The 17,315-nt window shown below is 54.1% G+C and overlaps 1 long non-coding RNA gene across 2 annotated transcripts; it reads left to right on the top strand.

Annotated features, from left to right (window-relative positions):
- The first annotated feature begins 3,682 nt into the window (after window positions 1-3,682).
- On the top strand, window positions 3,683-15,338 carry LOC138850048 (uncharacterized). Of its 2 annotated transcripts, none has more exons than XR_011389411.1 (3): window positions 3,683-5,353; window positions 5,724-5,916; window positions 12,619-15,338. It is a non-coding gene; the product is annotated as an uncharacterized lncRNA (long non-coding RNA). The 2 variants fall into 2 exon arrangements; XR_011389410.1 differs by lacking the exon at window positions 12,619-15,338 and adding an exon at window positions 6,262-8,819.
- Window positions 15,339-17,315: the final 1,977 nt, after the last annotated feature.

A 17,315-nucleotide genomic window follows, 5' to 3' on the forward strand; every position in this document is an offset into this window, starting at 1 on the left:
GCCGCGCCAGGGCCATGGGGGCCGGGGGCGCGGCGGGAGCGCGACCTCACGGGACCCGCGCGGCCCCGCCTCCACCTGGGGGTCCCCGGCGCCGCCGCGACCGACGGGCGCGCACAAAGCGGCGGGCTCCGGGCGAGGCGCGGGCCCGGCCCGGCATCCAGCGGCCCCAAGGGCGATCCTTTGTGGGCTGCGGGCGAGGGCGCGCGCCCGGCTCTCGGCGTGGAGACCCGGGTAAAGCCCCGAGGCCCGGGCTGGAGGTGCCAGCGCAGAAATGAATGCGGAGGAGGCGCAACAAAGGATCTGATTGCCAGCGCCGGAAAAAAAATAAATAAATAAATGAAATCAAGCGAAGGCCCAGGAAGCGGCTAGGGCGCATCTCTAGGCGGCCTTCCTGAAACCCAATAGGTGACAAAGAACGGACGCCAGGATGCGCTTTCGGGGGCGTGGGGCGATGGTATCTGCTAGGCTCTGCGCCCGCGGCGCGGCTGCGCGCTCTCGGCCTCGCTCACCGCCGACTTGCCGGCCGGCCGCCCGCCCGCCGTCCCGCGCTGGGGCCGGAGCTCCGCGCCTGCTCCCCGCCGCGGACGTCGCTTCGGCAGCAGCTGCGTCCCCGGCGGGCCGCCGCCCAAGTGGCCCGTTGGTCCCCACCTGGCCACGCTTGGTTGTCTTGCAAGCCAAACTTGGCTGCACGAAGTCTGTCCTAGGCTGTCACTCACCGGGTAAGGGCTTGGGGAGTTTGTTTTTAATCTGCCAGCGATAATTAAATGAGGCACAAGGAGTAAGACTTCTGCAGGAGCGCACGAAACCACTGTGGTCCCGCAGGTTGGCACGGCCTCCGCGCCCAGCACCGCAGGGCAGGTGTGTGTGCCACTCGCCTGTTCTAAGAGATTTGACAGCCTTTCTGGTTTTCCTGTTTGCTTCTGCTTGTGGCCATTTTATTTTCCTCTCTGGCCCACAAATCTCAACATTTCTTTCATTTTCTTTTTCTTTTTCTTTTCTTTTTTTCCTGCACGCCTCTCCTTATGGTCTTACCTCTTCTAGAATTTTCTTCTTGGATGCGTGTGTTTCCTATGAGCTGATGGCCTCTTTGGGCAAGGCTAGGGGGCAGGTAAGCCCTGTCCGTTTCAGGTTCTGCAGGGTGTCCTGCAGGCCCAGGAGGTCTGTGGCATCTAAGAATGGCCTCCTCTCTGACTCAGCGTAGCTGATGGGATGCCCAGAAGAGATGGGCTCTCGGGGTGGGAGCTGGCCACACCTCTGGTAGACTCTGCTTCAGGATAAAACCACGATGTTTGCAGCTGACAACTGAGCTCTTCCATTTATTTTTTATCTGAAAGGCAGAAGGCTGCCTGAAGCCAGGAGCCCTGAAGTCAGTCTGGTTCTCTCCTGCATCAGTGGCAGGGACCCAAGAACCTGAGCCATCATCCGCTGCCTCTCCCGGTGGGCATGAGCAGGAACTTGGAATTGGGAGCAGAGCCAAGATTTGCACCTGCCTGGTCTCCATGTGGTATGCAGGCATCCTACCCACGGTGCCAAATGCCAGTCCCTGAGCAACTGACCGTATGTGTGCACTACACCCAGACAGAGGACGGCAGAGGCAGAGGGCATGCCAGCCAGAGCTTTCCCTTATAAAGCTCTCCCCAGAACCCGGCCCGTCTCCTCATCTTACATCTCCTTTCTGAGAATGGACTCACAGATCCGCCCCTGGCTGCCAGGCAGGCTGGGAGGGCGGCTCTGGGAATACCGCCACTCTACATCTACTCGAGGGCTTGTTAGTAAGGAAGAAAGGGGACAGATAACGGGCGGGAGCTGTTGGCTTTTGCTACAGAGCAGGTCCATTCAGCTCCGGGAGTTTCGGTTTTCTCTTCTGTAACAGGACTGCTTGGGCCTGAATGGTCTCCAGCCTCTTCCTGCCCCGATGCCAAGATCTCCAATCTGGGGAGTGCTTTGATTCTGGCTGCACGGCTGCTGCCCTGCTCTGTGAAGAGTTGCTGTTTCAAAAGGGCTGTCTGTCTACTCACTCACCGCTGGACACCTTCCAGGCAAAATATTCTTATCTGCTCCCTGGCCTTCTATGCACGGTCAGGACGGGCAGTGAGCCGCTGTGCCAGGCTGTGGGGACTGCCCGCGCCAGCGTCCAGAAGGCAGAACGTCGGTTTGGTCCTGAGCAAGTGCTCGGCCAGCTGTGGTACTGGCCACTTCGCTGCCATCAGCGTGGGAAGAGATGAACAGATCATTCAGGACCCTTCGGAGACAGGAGAAGTGCCGGGCACCTTAGCGCTTCTGGAATCCCACATGTGGACACCAGAGACACAGGCCAGGTGGCCAACAGGGAGCAGATAAAAGAGGCTTCGGAATTTCTCTTTCTTCTAGGGACAAAGTAAGTTTAAAATCAGAGATCAATGTCAGACTTCACTCCTCCGAAGGAACCAAAATGAAGACCTAATTCATATTTCTGTAAAACTAGGAGTGAAAAAAGTTAACATGACAGATGCTGCTTGGCAGGGAGCCCCCCCCCCCCCCCGCCCGCCCCACGGCGAGGAAGGTATGGACAGGAGCACTCGTGAGGTGCGGACTCGCGTGCTTCTCACGCCGAATGGGCCAGCTCTGCGGAAGGTCTCCTTGTTCTGTCCTTCAACTGAGCCGGTTTGGTCTCAGCTGTTGAAACACTCGTAACCGACAGAGAATCCCAGTGTCTTACTTTTAAGATTTATTTATTCATCTATTTGAAAGGGAGAAAAGAGAGAGAGAGAGAGATCTGCCAACTGCTGGTTCATTCGCCAAATGGCCACGATAATCAGGGCTGGGCCACGCTGAAGCCAGCAGCCAGGAACTCCATCCGGGTCTCCAAGATGGATGGTTGGGAACCAAGTGACTTGGGCCACGCTCTGCTGCCTTCCCAGGCACATTAGCAGGGAGCTGGACCGGGAGCAGAGCAGCCAAGACTTGACCCGCTGCTCACATGGGGGCTGGCATCACAAGCCACGGCTAAACCCACGGTGCCATAAAACCAGCCACACGAACCACAGCTTTTGAATTTGATTTAATCCACAACACCAGGTTTTCTCCTTTTGTTGGTAACCAACATGATACATAATGGTTTCAACAAATAACACTGACAAAATGGATTATCTAAGTTTTTCTTAAAATCATAATCACAAGGGGCCGGCGCTGTGGCTCACTTGGCTAATCCTCCGCCTGTGGTGCCAGCACCCCGGGTTCTAGTCACGGTTGGGGTGCTGGGTACTACTAGTCCTGGTTGCTCCTCTTCCAGTCCAGCTCTCTGCTGTGGCCCGGGAGGGCAGTGGAGGATGGCCCAAGTGCTTGGGCCCTGCACCTGCATGGGAGACTGGGAGGAAGCACCTGGCTCCTGGCTTCAGATGGGTGCAACGCCGGCCGTGGCGGCCATTAGGGGAGTGAACCAATGGAAGGAAGACCTTTCTCTGTCTCTCCCTCTCACTGTCTATAGCTCTGTCAAAAAAAAAATCATAATCACAAAAATAATTGTATCTGTGAAAAATCTGTGATGATGAATGTTGAGCTTTTTGTTTTTTTTGTTTTTTTTTTGTTTTTTTTTTTTGACAGGCAGAGTGGACAGTGAGAGAGAGAGAGAGAGAGAGAGAAAGGTCTTCCTTTGCCGTTGGTTCACCCTCCAATGGCAGCTGCAGCTGGCGCACCGTGCTGATCCGATGGCAGGAGCCAGGTGCTTCTCCTGGTCTCCCATGGGGTGCAGGGCCCAAGCACTTGGGCCATCCTCCACTGCACTCCTGGGCCACAGCAGAGAGCTGGCCTGGAAGAGGGGCAACCGGGACAGAATCCAGTGCCCCAACCGGGACTAGAACCCGGTTTGCCAGTGCCGCAAGGCGGAGGATTAGCCTAGTGAGCCGCGGCGCCGGCCGAATGTTGAGCTTTTTAAGAGGAGTTAGACACTGAAATTAGGAGTCTGAAAAGGTCGTAGTTTTAATAAACTCTCACACTCACCTGGACAGTTTTTATTGCAAAACTATAAACAAAACTTGACCTGCTGACACCAATACATCCCAGAGACTGTACCCAAAAAGGTCACTTAAAAAAAAAAAAAAAAAAAAAAAAACCTCTCCTTTACTTTTCAATAGCTTTATTGAGATATAATTCATAGACTAAAACAATCACTCATTTTAAGTGTGAATGTTACTGATTTTTCTTAAAACAATTTAAATGTATTTTATTTGAAGGAAAGAAACACTGAGAAATAATCAGATTTCCCATCCGCTGGTTCACTGCCAAAGGCCTGCAGCAGAAGCCAAGAGCCAGGCCTGGAATCCAGCAGCTGGCTAAGCCGCTGCCTGTGCCTCCCACATCCCGCGTCAGAGCGCTGGGTCAAGTCCTGGCTGCTCCACTTCCAACCCAGGTCCCTGCTAGCGTGCCTGGGAAAGCAGTGGAGGATGGACCAAATCCTTGGGCCTGACCACCCACGTGGGAGACCTGGATGGAGCTCCAGGCTCCTGACTTCAGCCTGCCCCAGTCCTGGCCATTGCAGCCATTTGGGAAGTGAACCAGCAGATGGAAGATTCTCTCTCTCTCTCTCTCTCTCTCTCTCTCTCTCTCTCTCTCTTTCAAGTATATACATCTTTAAAAAAAATGGTTGAGATGACTGTGCATTTAACTTTTGAATGAATTCTAGAATTAACTCGACCAGTTCCCGGACAACTGCAGAGACCTGTCTTGTCAGTATTAAGGAGGGAGTGGATTTACGGGTTACATTGGAGGAAAAGAGTGGGTTGCTTACAATTTGGAAACCAAAGTTGTCACAAGTCTGTCTACTCAAGCCATTACTGTGTTTGTATCTTTCAGGGAAGGTTACAACTATTATTCTCACAAATTCGCTGGGATTTCTTTTCTTTTTTCTAGTACACATCCCTTACACAGCTACTGCTGGTGAGGAGGAGGGTTGGAGATTTTGTTAATCTTACCTCTGGTCAGTTTGCTGGGCTTTCTTTTAATTTCTAAGAGTTTATTGATTGACACTCCAGGAAATGTTTTAGAAGATAAATTCACTATCTAAATATGCACATAGGCCATCTTTTCCCCTTTGCAAATATTTAGAAGTTATTCTCATCTCTATGTGCTAGAATTTCTACCAGGGGCTTGCACTGTGATGTAGTAGGTAAAGCCACTGCCTGCAGTGCCAGCATCTCATAAGAACGCTGGTTCTAGTCCTGGCTGATCCACCTCCAGTCCAGCTCTCTGCTGTGGCCTGGGAAAGCAGTAGAAGATGGCCCAAGTGTTTGGGCCCTGCACCCGTGTGGGAGACCCTGGAAGAAGCCCCTGGCTCCTGGCTTCAGATAGGCGCAGCTCTGTCCATTGCGGCCATCTGGTGAGTAAACTAGCGGAGGGAAGACCAACCTCTCTCTGCCTCTACTTCTCGGTAACTCTGCCTTTCAAATAAATACATAAATCCTTTTTTAAAAAAAAATTTCTACCATCATGTTGGGTAGCAGCCATTTGTGTCCCATTTCTGACTTTAATGGAGACAGCTCTGATAGCTCCCTGTTGTAGCTGAGGGTTTTGGGTAAACATCCTTTACTGGGTGGGGAAACCCTCTCCATGCCTACTATATTCCAGAAGGCTTTACTGGACACGCGGGATGGCTTTGATCAGTGTCGTTAGGGGCCTCTAATTCCATGCTCGCGTGGCTTCCATTCCCAACCCGGTGACAGAGTGAACTGCATCACTGTTTCTTCCAGCCTTGAAACTCCGCTGGCACCAGCTCTGCCTGCCTACAACGCAGAATTCTGCTAATGCAGTGTGAATCGGATGGACCAACGCATTTCTCAGTATCGTGCTGGAGTGTGCAAAGACCACTTCCTGCAGCCAAGGGCACTCCCACCCCTGCATCCGCCCCGAGTCAGAGCACACGTGGATTTGGTCCACTTTCAGGTAGGAGTTCGTCTCGGTTAATGGCATTCTGACTGCCGGGTGTATTTCAGAATTTCTGCCATGATTTCTGGACTGCCAGTTTATCCATTTCTCTGTTCTAGTGCAGCTTGGATCTAAACACAGTAAGATCCATCACTTCTAGGATTTCGGAAGAAGGGACAGGGCCTTAGCAGAGGCTGTCCCCTCCCCTTGTTCCAAGGCCCAAGATGGGTGACATGTTACGCTCTGGCTGGAACCTGAGCACTTCTAGTTCTCTCTGATCAGTCTAGTGTTACCTGTGAGCCGGGCACTCCTACCTAACACTTGCTTCTCTTTCAGTGTGTTCTTGAACTTAATTCCATATAGGTTTACTACCAGGAAGAAAGGCAGGACATTGGCCCAAGCTGTCATCAGGGGAGGAATGTCACAACAACACTCATCCGGGACAAATTCTTACAGCTTCTTTTAGGAAAAACCAGTTTGGTCAGCTCCAGCGTGTCTTTCACTCTGTATGAAACAGGACCCCTCCCCCAACAACGCACCCATGAAGTGCTGGCTCCCATCATTCAGAATCAAGTCTTTGGGCCCAGGTCGTGGGTTAATGGGTAAAACGGGCAGCTGTGACTCCAGCATCCCATATGGGCACAGGTTCATGTCCCAGCTGCTCCACTTCCAGTCCAGCTCCCTGCTAATATGCCTGGGCAAGTACTCCCTGCACCCACATGGGAGACCCAGAAGAAGCTCCTGGCTCCTGGCTTCAGCCTGGCTTAGCCCAGGCTGCTGTGGTCATTTGGAGAGTGAACCAGTGGATGGAAGATCTCTCTCTCTCTCTCTCTCTGTAACTCTGACCTTCAAATAAAAGTAAGTAAAGTCTTCAGGTGAACTGGACATCACATCTTGTCCCTCCAGGTGAAATGGACAGAGCATCTTCTAGCACTTTCTTTCCTTCAGAAGTTTCACACAATCTTCGGTCCCAGGAGGGTAGCAAACCGCTGTGAGACTGTCCGTGGGAGGGCGCAAAGGACAAGTTTTCATCTCAGAGTTTCCCAGATGGCGGGGTCAGAGCTGTGTGCTTGTGTGCCACATTCATCCTGAGGCTTGGGGCAGGGCCAGCCCTTTAGCAAGCACGGTGGCCCCGGGGGAGCCCAGGCCAGGCCAACACAGCAGCCAGACACTGCTCCTGACCTCGGGGCCTGGGCACCCCCCACAGCCTGCATTCCTTGCCTTGTCGCTCAGGGAAGGGTGGCCGCCTGCTGCGCGCCGGGCAGAGTCCTGGCGGGGCAGAGGTGGTCTCCCTCCACGGCCAGTATCGGACGCCATGCTGTATTGTCGGGCATCAGTTCTGTCTTGGGCTTGGATGCTCAGGTAACAGGACCTCGGCAGCTGGGGCGGGACCTTTTTTTCCTGCAGGGTGCACAGTGAAGTGATCCGCTGCTTCTTCATCCTGGGAAATGAGATCTGCGGGGAGGGTCGGCTTGTTTGTCACTGGATATGGTGAAGGATATTGGATGACCGGTCTTCTTTCACCGGGTCCTGCCCAGCTCCCCCACCCACGCGGAGGCATAATTCCCTGGGCGATGGCCGCTTCTACAGGTGCAAGGGAAGGCAGGGTTAAGCAAGAAAACTGCCTCTGATCGATACAGCTGCGGCATCGTCCTAAATAATTCAGCCAGGCGCTGTTTTCGGTTCCTGTGAGCTGCTACTCTCATCGCACCTGGTCGTGTGTGTTCCTGGTGAGGCCAAAGAACCTTCTGGCTGGGTCTCAGTCATCTTCCCGGGCGCAGGGCCTGTTGGCCTCACCTCTCCTGCTCCCTGCTCAGCGCCTACATTTGCTGCCATTCTGAGGACAGTGTGTGGTTGCTTTCACAAAGCAAACTCATTAGCCCTGGGCTGAGACAAATGGTCTGCCTCTGGAGCCTCTTCCTGGCTTATTTATTTATGCTGCTGGCTTCCAGGGTATAGGGGGAGGGAAGGGAGGAGGAGGAGAGAGAACGGACAGATTCAGATCTGCCGCTGCTTCTGGTGAGCAGAGTGGGGTGATGAGGGTGTACGAGGCGGCCGTGACTATGCAGGGCTGGCCGCTGTCTGGTGATTAGACACTGGGTCCCTGACTCGGGTCCAGATGGCACAACATGGTTATTTCCCTATTTTGCCACCCAGCGCCTATTGAAAATAATTGTCTGGCACCAAGGTTCCTCAACAAAAGCGAGGATCCATGGGGTCTGGGTTTCGGCTCATCTTGTCCTGTGTGCCATCGAGCCCCCAAGGAAGGCTGCCGAGAGCTGCAGCCCCCTGCCCAGACTCTGCCCCACCGCACCTGCTTCGGCCTGGAATCCGTCTTTGAAAGGGCGATTTCAGTGTTTCCGTGACTGGCAGGGACTATGCTCTGTTTTAAGAACTCAGGTCAGAGACAAGACCTCTAACTGGCACGGGGGCTGCGGGTCCCAGCAGCTCGGAAGCCCCCGCAGCTGCCATCAGGCCGGGGGAAGGCGAGCCCTCGCTGGAGTCCACGGGAGCAGACCCTGTGCGCAACACAGACCCCACCACTGCCAAGCTCCAGGCCAGGCCAGGGTTTCCCTCCACGGCACGACCTGCGAGGGACCCCTGGCTCAAGATCCATCCGGGGAAGGCTTTGATGACAGTCTCTGTTGTAGAAGATTCTGGCTGCTCACACGCTTCTGACACACAGCCGCAATATGCGGAACTATTTCCTCCTCAGAGGAACGATGCAGCCGCATTAATATGCATGAGAAGGTTTCTGCCAATCTGTTTATTTCAGGGTTGCACCAGCCCTCAGGGGGAGAGCCTGGCTTTGCACAAAAGCATTTCACAGCGCCTTGTTTTTGCCTTCAAAGGAAAATTGTTACTATTTGTCTTCCAGCATCTTACATGTAAAGATTCATAAAACAAAACATGTTTTACTGTGTGTAATGTGTGCTTGCTTCAAATATTTGTATCTGATATAATCCTACACGGAGTTTTAAGTGCCTTATCTCAACATACTACTAAGACAAATGTGGCTCAAGCTATGAAAAGACATACTTTCTGCTTAACTGTAAAGGAACTCTTGAATAATCATCCTTACACAATTTGTTACATATTAGTCCAATATTTTAACAGTAAAACAAAATGATAAGATACAAAGTAACCAGTGCTGTGCTGTGGCTTTAAGCGTGTCCCCTCTGGAACTCCTGCGGACACCTCACGCCCATTCTAACAGGATTAAGGGGTGAGAAATCCCACTGTGGCCTGTGAGAGGGGATGAGCTGAGGAAGGCTCGCCACAGGACTGCGGACTTGAGAGGAGAGGACAGACCGAGCTCCAGCCTGCGCTCCCTCCCTGAGGCTGTGACAGCAGGAGGCCCTGGCCGACGCCCACACCGTGCTCTGAGTTCAGTGTGCATACACCTCCTCTCCTTCAGGATTGCGCTCCCTGCTCATGTGCTGCAGCAGCGGGAAGCAAGTGAAGACAAGCCATCAAACCCAACGCAAGTATTTACCCTATGAATCAATGAACAAGCGAACGAGAGTATCCACTTCACAGCTCCTTGTGGAATTACACCAGGCACAAATCTCTCAACTAAGCGTGCAGCAAAATGCTTTTTCTGCTATGAATATTTACATAAAGGGATGTTGGAAGATAAATGTTAACAATTTCCCTCTTCAAAGAAAAGTTTTAGCAATATCAAGTATTGTAAAGCCCAATTAAGAAATTCTCCAAACACCTAACCACAAATTCCCTGTATTTACTTAAACGAGAAATGGAGTTCTAATACTAGACGTGGAGTCTTGGAAAAGCAGGGTAGTGTCATGGGGAACGAAAACTTCCGATTAAAATTCAAGAATGAAAATGAAGGGAATTATTGCTCCGAATACCACCTCCTGGAGCCCGTGTGCAGGTTTAGTGGGGTAGGCTGCTGCCGCTGACAATGACATGACAAATGGACTCTGGTTCCAGTCCCAGCTGCTCCACTTCCGATCCAGCTCCCTGCTAATGAGCAGAAGACGGCCAGAGTGCCTGGGCCCCTCCTGACCAGGATGGAGTCCCTGGTTCCTGGTTTCGGCCTGGCCTAGCCCTGACTGTTACGTCATTTGGGGATGAACCAGCAGATGGAAGACTCTGTGTGTGTGTGTGTGTGTGTGTGTCTTCCCCTGTCTCTGTAACTCTGCTTTTTAAATAAACAGATCTTTAAAAGAAAAACACTTGTCATTCACTCCTGTGACTCTAAAATAACTGTTTAAATATTAAATAAAATAAATATTAAATAACCATTTAAACATTATGAAGTTACAGAATCTCACATTTACACATCAACTACAGATGAAAGAAACCCCTTAATCCTAGTAAATTTTTAATCACACACACCACCTTGTTTTATTTTCCAAATGTCCACACAGCGAAGTCAGTGATATTCACAGTGAGCCAAGCTCTCTCTTCCTGCTAGCAAACACCATGGTCCTAGGTTGGGAAGCTGAATCCTAAGATTTTGTTTATTTATTTGAAAGGCAGAGTCACAGAGAGAGAGAGAGAGAAGGGGGCGGAGCAGAGAGAGTCAAAGAGAGTCAAAGAGAGGAATCCTCCATCTGCTGGTTCACTCCCCAAATGGCCACAACAGCCAGGGTTGGGCCAGGCTGAAGTCAGGAGTCAGGAGCTTCATCTGGTCTCCCCCATGAGTGCAGGAGCCCAAGCACCTGGGCCAGCCTTCACCGCTTTCCCAGGCACGTTAGCAGAGCGCTGGGTCAGAAGTGGGGCAGCTGGGATTTGAACCAGCACCTGTATGGGATCCCAGCACCACAGACAGCGGCTTAACTCTGCACCGCAGTGCCAGCCCAGGAAGCTGCAGCTTCGGGGCAGGGAGGCCAGTGGTCAGCTTCTCCTCCTGGTGCAGAGCCGTAAGAAAGGAACCCAACCGAGAGCAAGAGCTGGGCGTGTCTTCCCGGCATCCACCGAGCAGCTGGGTGTGGGGTCAGCGGAGTTGTCAGGCAGTGAAGCGCCTCTCTTTGCCCTACTTTTGAGACACTGCAGGGCTTCCTGGCACTCCTGCCCCACACCCGCGCCCAAGGGGAACCTGAGGGTGAAGCCACTCGCCCTGACATGTCGAGGAGCGAGGGGGCCGGCCTGGGACTCAGAACAGCAGGGCTGCCACTCCGACTCCTGACTGTTGACCTGGAAAGGAACTTTACACACTGCTGTGGGATGTAAGTCGCCACAGGCATTATCACGGCCAGGAGGCTCCTCAGAAAACTGTGACCCAGGGATCCCGCTTCTGGGGCCGCACCCAAGGGCGATGAAGCCGGCACGCGAAAGAGATGCTGGCATGGCTGTGCTCACGGCAGCACCACTCACAGGAACCAAGACAGAGACCCAGCCAAGGTGCCCACCATGCACGAACTGGGGCTCACACGCACAGCGGGATATTATTCAGCCATAAAAAATGGTATCCTGTCACTGGCAGCAAAATGGGTGGCTCCAGAGGAGTTATGTAAAGTGAAATAAGGCGCAGAAAACACAACATGTTGTATCTCATTAGAGGCTGAGATACACGTGACCTGGATGCAGGATAATGATGGCTAGAGGCTGACAGTCGTGGGAAAGTGGGGGAGGGGAGGCTGGGTTTGGAAAAGAAAATATGGCAGAGGAATAAGATCTGGTATTCCGAGCATGGCAGGGTGGCTGCAGCTCCCATCTTCATTGCTCGGGAGAAAATGAAACCATAACTCTAAACTACATTATCCGAGTTGTCTATTAAAAACGGCCAAGCCCAGCCCCACATGACGTAGCCACCTGATAGCTGTTATCGCAGTGTGAGGAGCTATCAGGAGCTCGTCGCAGATTTCCCTGCACCTCAGTGGGTGCACTAACAATACTGGGAGAGTTGTGAGATGGATTAAGTCAGGTAATACCAAGAGCCCACAGTGTAAGCCGCCCAGGTGTGGGTTCAGTGAACACTCTCTGTTGAGTGAGTAATAACTCACGTGTACCACCCATATTAGGACACCTGGGGCATGCACGAGAGCCTGTATGAGCAGCGGAAACACAGGCCTGGCAGGGAGCGGCAGGGTTCCAAAGCAGTTTCAGACGCAGGGCTTGCTCTGCTCCTCACCGGAGCGCCGAGAGGAGGTGAAAGGTGCAGGCTGCCTTGGCAGCTCCTTCGCCAGCCAGCTCAGTAGCTCGAGTCCGAGCTCACGGTTCCAGCAAGGGCCGTGCTGGCCTGGTCCTCGTCTGTGACTCTAGACAGAGGCCCTGGCCAACTGCCAGGTCAGCAGGCAGCTCCACCTGGCTCCCGAGCGACTCCACCTGCCAGCAGGTGCGCCCACCGATTGCTGTTTGTTCAGTTGTGGTTTCCTGAGTTGTCCTGAGGGTCTGATTTCTCGCTCCCAGCCAGGCTGTCAGCTGCTGTCTGAGCCTCAGGGTTTTCAGCAAGGCTGCCTCCCAGAATGACTTGCGAATGCTTGCCGCGCACACATGAGGGCCAGCACCCTTGCAGGTGCCTACGCCTGTCACCCACTGCCGGCTCCACGACATCTGCTGTTCAGAACCGATTCCCCCCAAGCACCAACAGAGGCGGGGGCACAGGCAGGGGCAGAGGCCCCACTCTGAGCGCCCCTCCCCTCTCTGCATGCACAGACCCTATCTGCTCTGCCTTCACTTCTTCGCCGGGGCCTGGGGTGTTTGCTCCCAGGTGCATCTGACGTGCAGCTCTTATCACCTGTGTCTCTGCAGGCTACTCTTTCAGCAAGAAAACAAATCCATCCGGCTCCTTCCATGCTCCGAGCCCCAGGCCTGCAGCCTCCCCCGGGGTCCATGGCAGCGCCCAGCACAGCCTCTGCCTGGGACTGCGAAGCCAGCCCTGGCTGGGGAAGCTCCCTGGAGCCCCGTCCTACTGGTCACAGCCAGGTGGGTAGACACGAGTTCCCAAGGGGCGCACATGAGAGGCACCTTTGGGGGCCCATGGGGGAGGGGGCAGGGCTCCACACAGGATTTTAGAACAGCATCGTACACAAAACCCACAGCCCCAGTGTCGTCAGGGGAAAAGACATCAGAGAGCTCCCAGGAGAACGGCTTGGACAACGGACCTTACCGGGAGCCGTCAGACGGTTGAAGCACTCAGGAGTGGCCAGGACACCTGAGCAGGTGCAGCACCCGCAGCCACGGTCGGTGCAGGGTTAGGAAGCGTGGCCGCAGCCCTACTGCTGTCAGATGTCTATGTAACGGGAGAATCTGGGGGCTCTGTGCTGGAACGGCAGGTTTGTTTTGTTTAGATATATAAATCGAAAAGTGCCCGGAAGTAGAACGTTAATCAGGAAGCCAGTGTGAACAGTCCTGCCTGGCTGTGTCCCTGATGTGACTGAGCCGGTAGCCTGGGTCCCCGCTCTCCTCTTCATGGAAACCAGGACACAACGTGCTTCTGTCCTCCGAAGGGACCGTGCACACAGGAAGGAGACCCAGCCCAGGGGTGCAGGGCAGCTCCGGGGGAGGCCTGATTGGTGATGGCGCCCACGGCTGCGGCAGGCTCCGGTGAATTCCATTAAATCCAATTTGACCAAGAACGAGCACCGGCCACGTGCGGCTAAAGGCGCAGTTCCCTGCTCAGGAGCCACGAGGTGCAGCTGGGGAGAGAGAAGAGACGGGCTGTGGACGCCGGAGCCAGGGCAGGGGGGAGAGGGAGGCCGGGTCTGGGAGTCTGACGGCTCCGAGCCCAAGACGCCGTGCAGGGCGGCGGCCGCAGCTCCAGCACCCTGGATCGTCCGTTCACAACCTGCAGACAGGTTAGTCAGGACCACGGGATCAGGGCTGCTGTTCTGTGTCCTTGGCCGGCACAGCACAGCCGTGTTTTCATGAGGTGTGACCTCCCTGGGCCCCCCTTCCTCACTGAGGGACCGCAGGGCTGTTTGCTCTCTAGGCTGCTGGGCTCCCGCAGTACACCGGGGACCGTCTGCGCCCCGCAACTCTGCTTCGTGTCACTGCCCTGGTTTGCTCCCCTTGCCTGTTTCAGGAGAGCGGCCAGGTGTGGGCGCGGGGAGAAGTGGCCCGGCCTTCCCGTGCTGGTCTTGGACACCTCCGTTCTCTAGGTGCCCGTCCTTTCCTGGTGCCCCTCCCCCAACTTGCACTTTCTCAAGTGCAGCTCGGAAAGGTGTCCGGCAGGCTTTGTGGGGCACCTGCTGTGGGTCAGTAGGTGGAAGGTGGGCAGGTGCAGGGACAGTGGCTTTCACAACACCCTCCTTCACACCGGAGTCTCCCTCCCCAGGGCCCCGCCGGCATCCGGGAGGCCCTGCATCCGTGGTGTGGAGTCGGGAGAAGAAAGGACGAAACGTGAGACCGGGCTTTTCACAGTGGCCGGAGCAGCCAGTGGCTAGGAAGGATTTCTCAGGTCGCGAGTGAACTCTGTCTAGGCTTACATTCCGGGGGAGGGAGGGGCACCGAGGAGTGGCTGAGCAGCCAGTGGTCACACCAGAGCTCGTTTTGTTTCTATGACTGACTGGAATGATGTAATTTCTTTGCCATTACTTCATTACAGTTAAAACACATTGAATCTTGAAAAGACAGATGGCAAGTTCGCACTTGGCCTGAGGGGTAACACACACATGGCATGGCCATCGTGCATTGGATGAAACTGGCCACGAGTCAGGAGAACACGAACAGAATGCCTTTGACACGATTCCTGAATGTGTGCGCTGTTGTTGCTAAGAGGAAATAGTCCCCAGAAAAGACGTCCAAGGTCCCCTGATGGATGTATCCAATGAGCAGGATGCGGAGCCTACCACGTATCCTGTGTACCTCCAAGAAGCGGAGAACCGAGCACGTCAAAGGCTCTGCGCAGAGCGGGGCAGCCTAGGAACTCGCAGTCAGCGGAGCACCGTGCGCGGTGCTGTGAGTCCTGTCTCAGCAGCCCCAGGTCGGTCAGAGCTCCCCACGCTGCCAGCTGCCGGGCAGGTGAAGCTTGGCACTGGAAACAAGAGTTGAAAAGAGCTCAGGAGGGCAGGTAGAGGGGATTAATCCCCCGTGAGCGCCACCTGTGCGAAGGAACGGGCAGTGCACCTGCCTTCAGGTGGGCTCATCCTCGTGGTTGCCTTGCAGAGAGGGCGTGGCCGCGGCGAGGCTGGCAGGGTAGGCAGGCTCTGATTGCTAAGGGCTTTGTACAGCGTGTGAAGGAGGTAGCCGCTGTCCTGTGAGGCCAACCCCTCTTAAGCTAATGCCCCGACAAGCACCAGGGGTCTTGCTGAGATGCAGTGGATGCAGGGGCACTGATGTAGATATTTCTAGAAAGCCCCAGGTGCTGCAGTCAAATGTGGTCCATAGACCTTGCTTTGCAAAGCAAACGACTGCAGACGGGGCCTTGCAGGACCTGGGCTGGATCACCTGCATGCTGTGGCACGGGAGGAGCCCCAGTGCCTGCCGCTGCCTGCCGCTGCCTTGTACGTACCCCTTTCCACCTGCTCTGCGAGATGAGGACAAGGAGAGGTAAGGACACTGGGCGGGGGGGGGGGGGGGGCTCACCTAGCTCTGCCTATGTGTCGGGTGGAGGAGGGTGGCACCCAAATCAGCTGGCACGCACTGTCAGCACGGCCCAGACCTGCACAGCGCCCAGTGTTTGCAGAACAGCAGCTTGGCCTCAGTGGGCCCTAGTTCATCTCCGAGCGAGAGAGGGGCTCGCAGCAGCCTGGCTGGCGGCTCACGGCGCAGAGATGCTGTGAGTGGTAGCATGGCAAAGCAAACATCTTACTCTGACCTTCCGGTCACCACTGCTTCATCATTGTTTGGGTTTATACGTTATTTTGTTGTCACGCCTTAGCCCTTTCTCAAAACAGGACAAAGATGACTCAGTTGACTATTTTTCCTGACAACACGTAACAGATCTCGCGAACAGGGAAATGCCATCACTCGAATGAAAGTGTGCATCTCTGCAGAGACTCTGCTGTGTGTGCCCAAACAGAGCCACACCTGTGTGGTGGCATCAGCACGTCCATTTCTGGAAAAGCAGCCACGCCCACTGTCCCTGGAGAGGAAGCTGAGGGCTGGGGGTGGCTTTGGCGGGGTCTGACTGCCAGTGGTACCTTTCATCCTACTCAACAGTGGCTCTGACGATGCCTCAACTTAGGGAGGATGACAGCGGCAGGCAGGTTTCTCCTTGCCCCTTCAGCTCTGCTGGGGTTGAATCTTCCTCGAGGGTCTTGCAGCATTGAGGCACCTCTTGTCCTGTGACTGAGGGGCAGTGTCACGTCTCGTGTTCCTCTGAACTTGAAACCCAGGTTGCTAAATTGCCTAGTGTCTGTTAGCGAGAAAATAATCCTTTAAAAACAACTCCCCAAAAATCAGAAATTCAGCTGCTTCCTCACTTGGTCACTTCTGCCCTGTCTTCAGACAACAGTAGAGATGCGAGGAGCATGAGGAGTGACAGAGCAGGAAGGGATTCGTAAGATGGTCTGGTACATTCATGAACGCCTCTCTTCCTAATTATTCTCTCCCCTCCTTGCCAGCACCAGACTCTGGGTGACAGACGTTGTAGATGCATGCCCTGTGGACTGGTAGCTCCCATCATTCTACTTGATACATTGATACGTTGATACATCATTGATACGTGGATCAGCACAGAGGAAGTTTTACTGTCTTCCATCAATACAGTGAGGATGAAACACTGAGCAGCTGGAGTCAGGAGCTGCAGCCCAGAATCTAACCCTGTTACTCCAGGGTGGGACCCCAATGATATCTTTACCACCAGGCTAAATGTCTTCTCCCATTTATATGTTTATTCCATTTTCCTTGTACTTTAAGAGGTTTTTGTTTTTTAGAGACAGAAAGAACTCATAGGCTGATTCACTCGCACTCAATGTGGGTCTCCCATGTCAGTGGCAGGGACACAATTACTTGAATCCGTATTTAGGCTGCCTCCTAAGGTGCACATTCACAGAAACTTGGAGCTAGGAATTGAACCCAGCACTCACGGGGGCTGCACGCATCCCAAGTGGTTTCTTAGCAAATGCCCATCTCTCTGCAAACCTGTAAAAGAACCCTTGTAGCTCCATGTTACAAGAGACCCTACAAGCTACTTACTGTGGTGAGTGCTAAACCTGGCTTCTCACCAGAATCACCTGTGGAGCCCGAGAAACAAGGGGGGGGGGGAGCGATGATGTCCACTGAGGGCAGCCGCCTGGAATCTGCCAGGTGTGGTCACCAGGGGTCCTGACTGGCCTCTGGTTGTGTACTCAGACACTGAGGGTGAGATTGCAGGGTCTGTACGCACACTGAAATACCTCTGGGTGAGCCAAGTCACACAGCGTGAGAAGCAGCGCAGGAGCTGGTGTGAGATGGAGTGAGGAGGACGTGAGGAAGGCTTTGCAGGGCTGTGAACTGGTGTTCTGAAACTTTGTAACATCTGAGTTTTAAGGCATTAGTATAACCCAGACCCTGATATTCAGATG

Source organism: Oryctolagus cuniculus, chromosome 6 (genome assembly GCF_964237555.1).
Source record: "Oryctolagus cuniculus chromosome 6, mOryCun1.1, whole genome shotgun sequence".
In the NCBI taxonomy this organism is placed as follows: Eukaryota; Metazoa; Chordata; class Mammalia; order Lagomorpha; family Leporidae; genus Oryctolagus; species Oryctolagus cuniculus.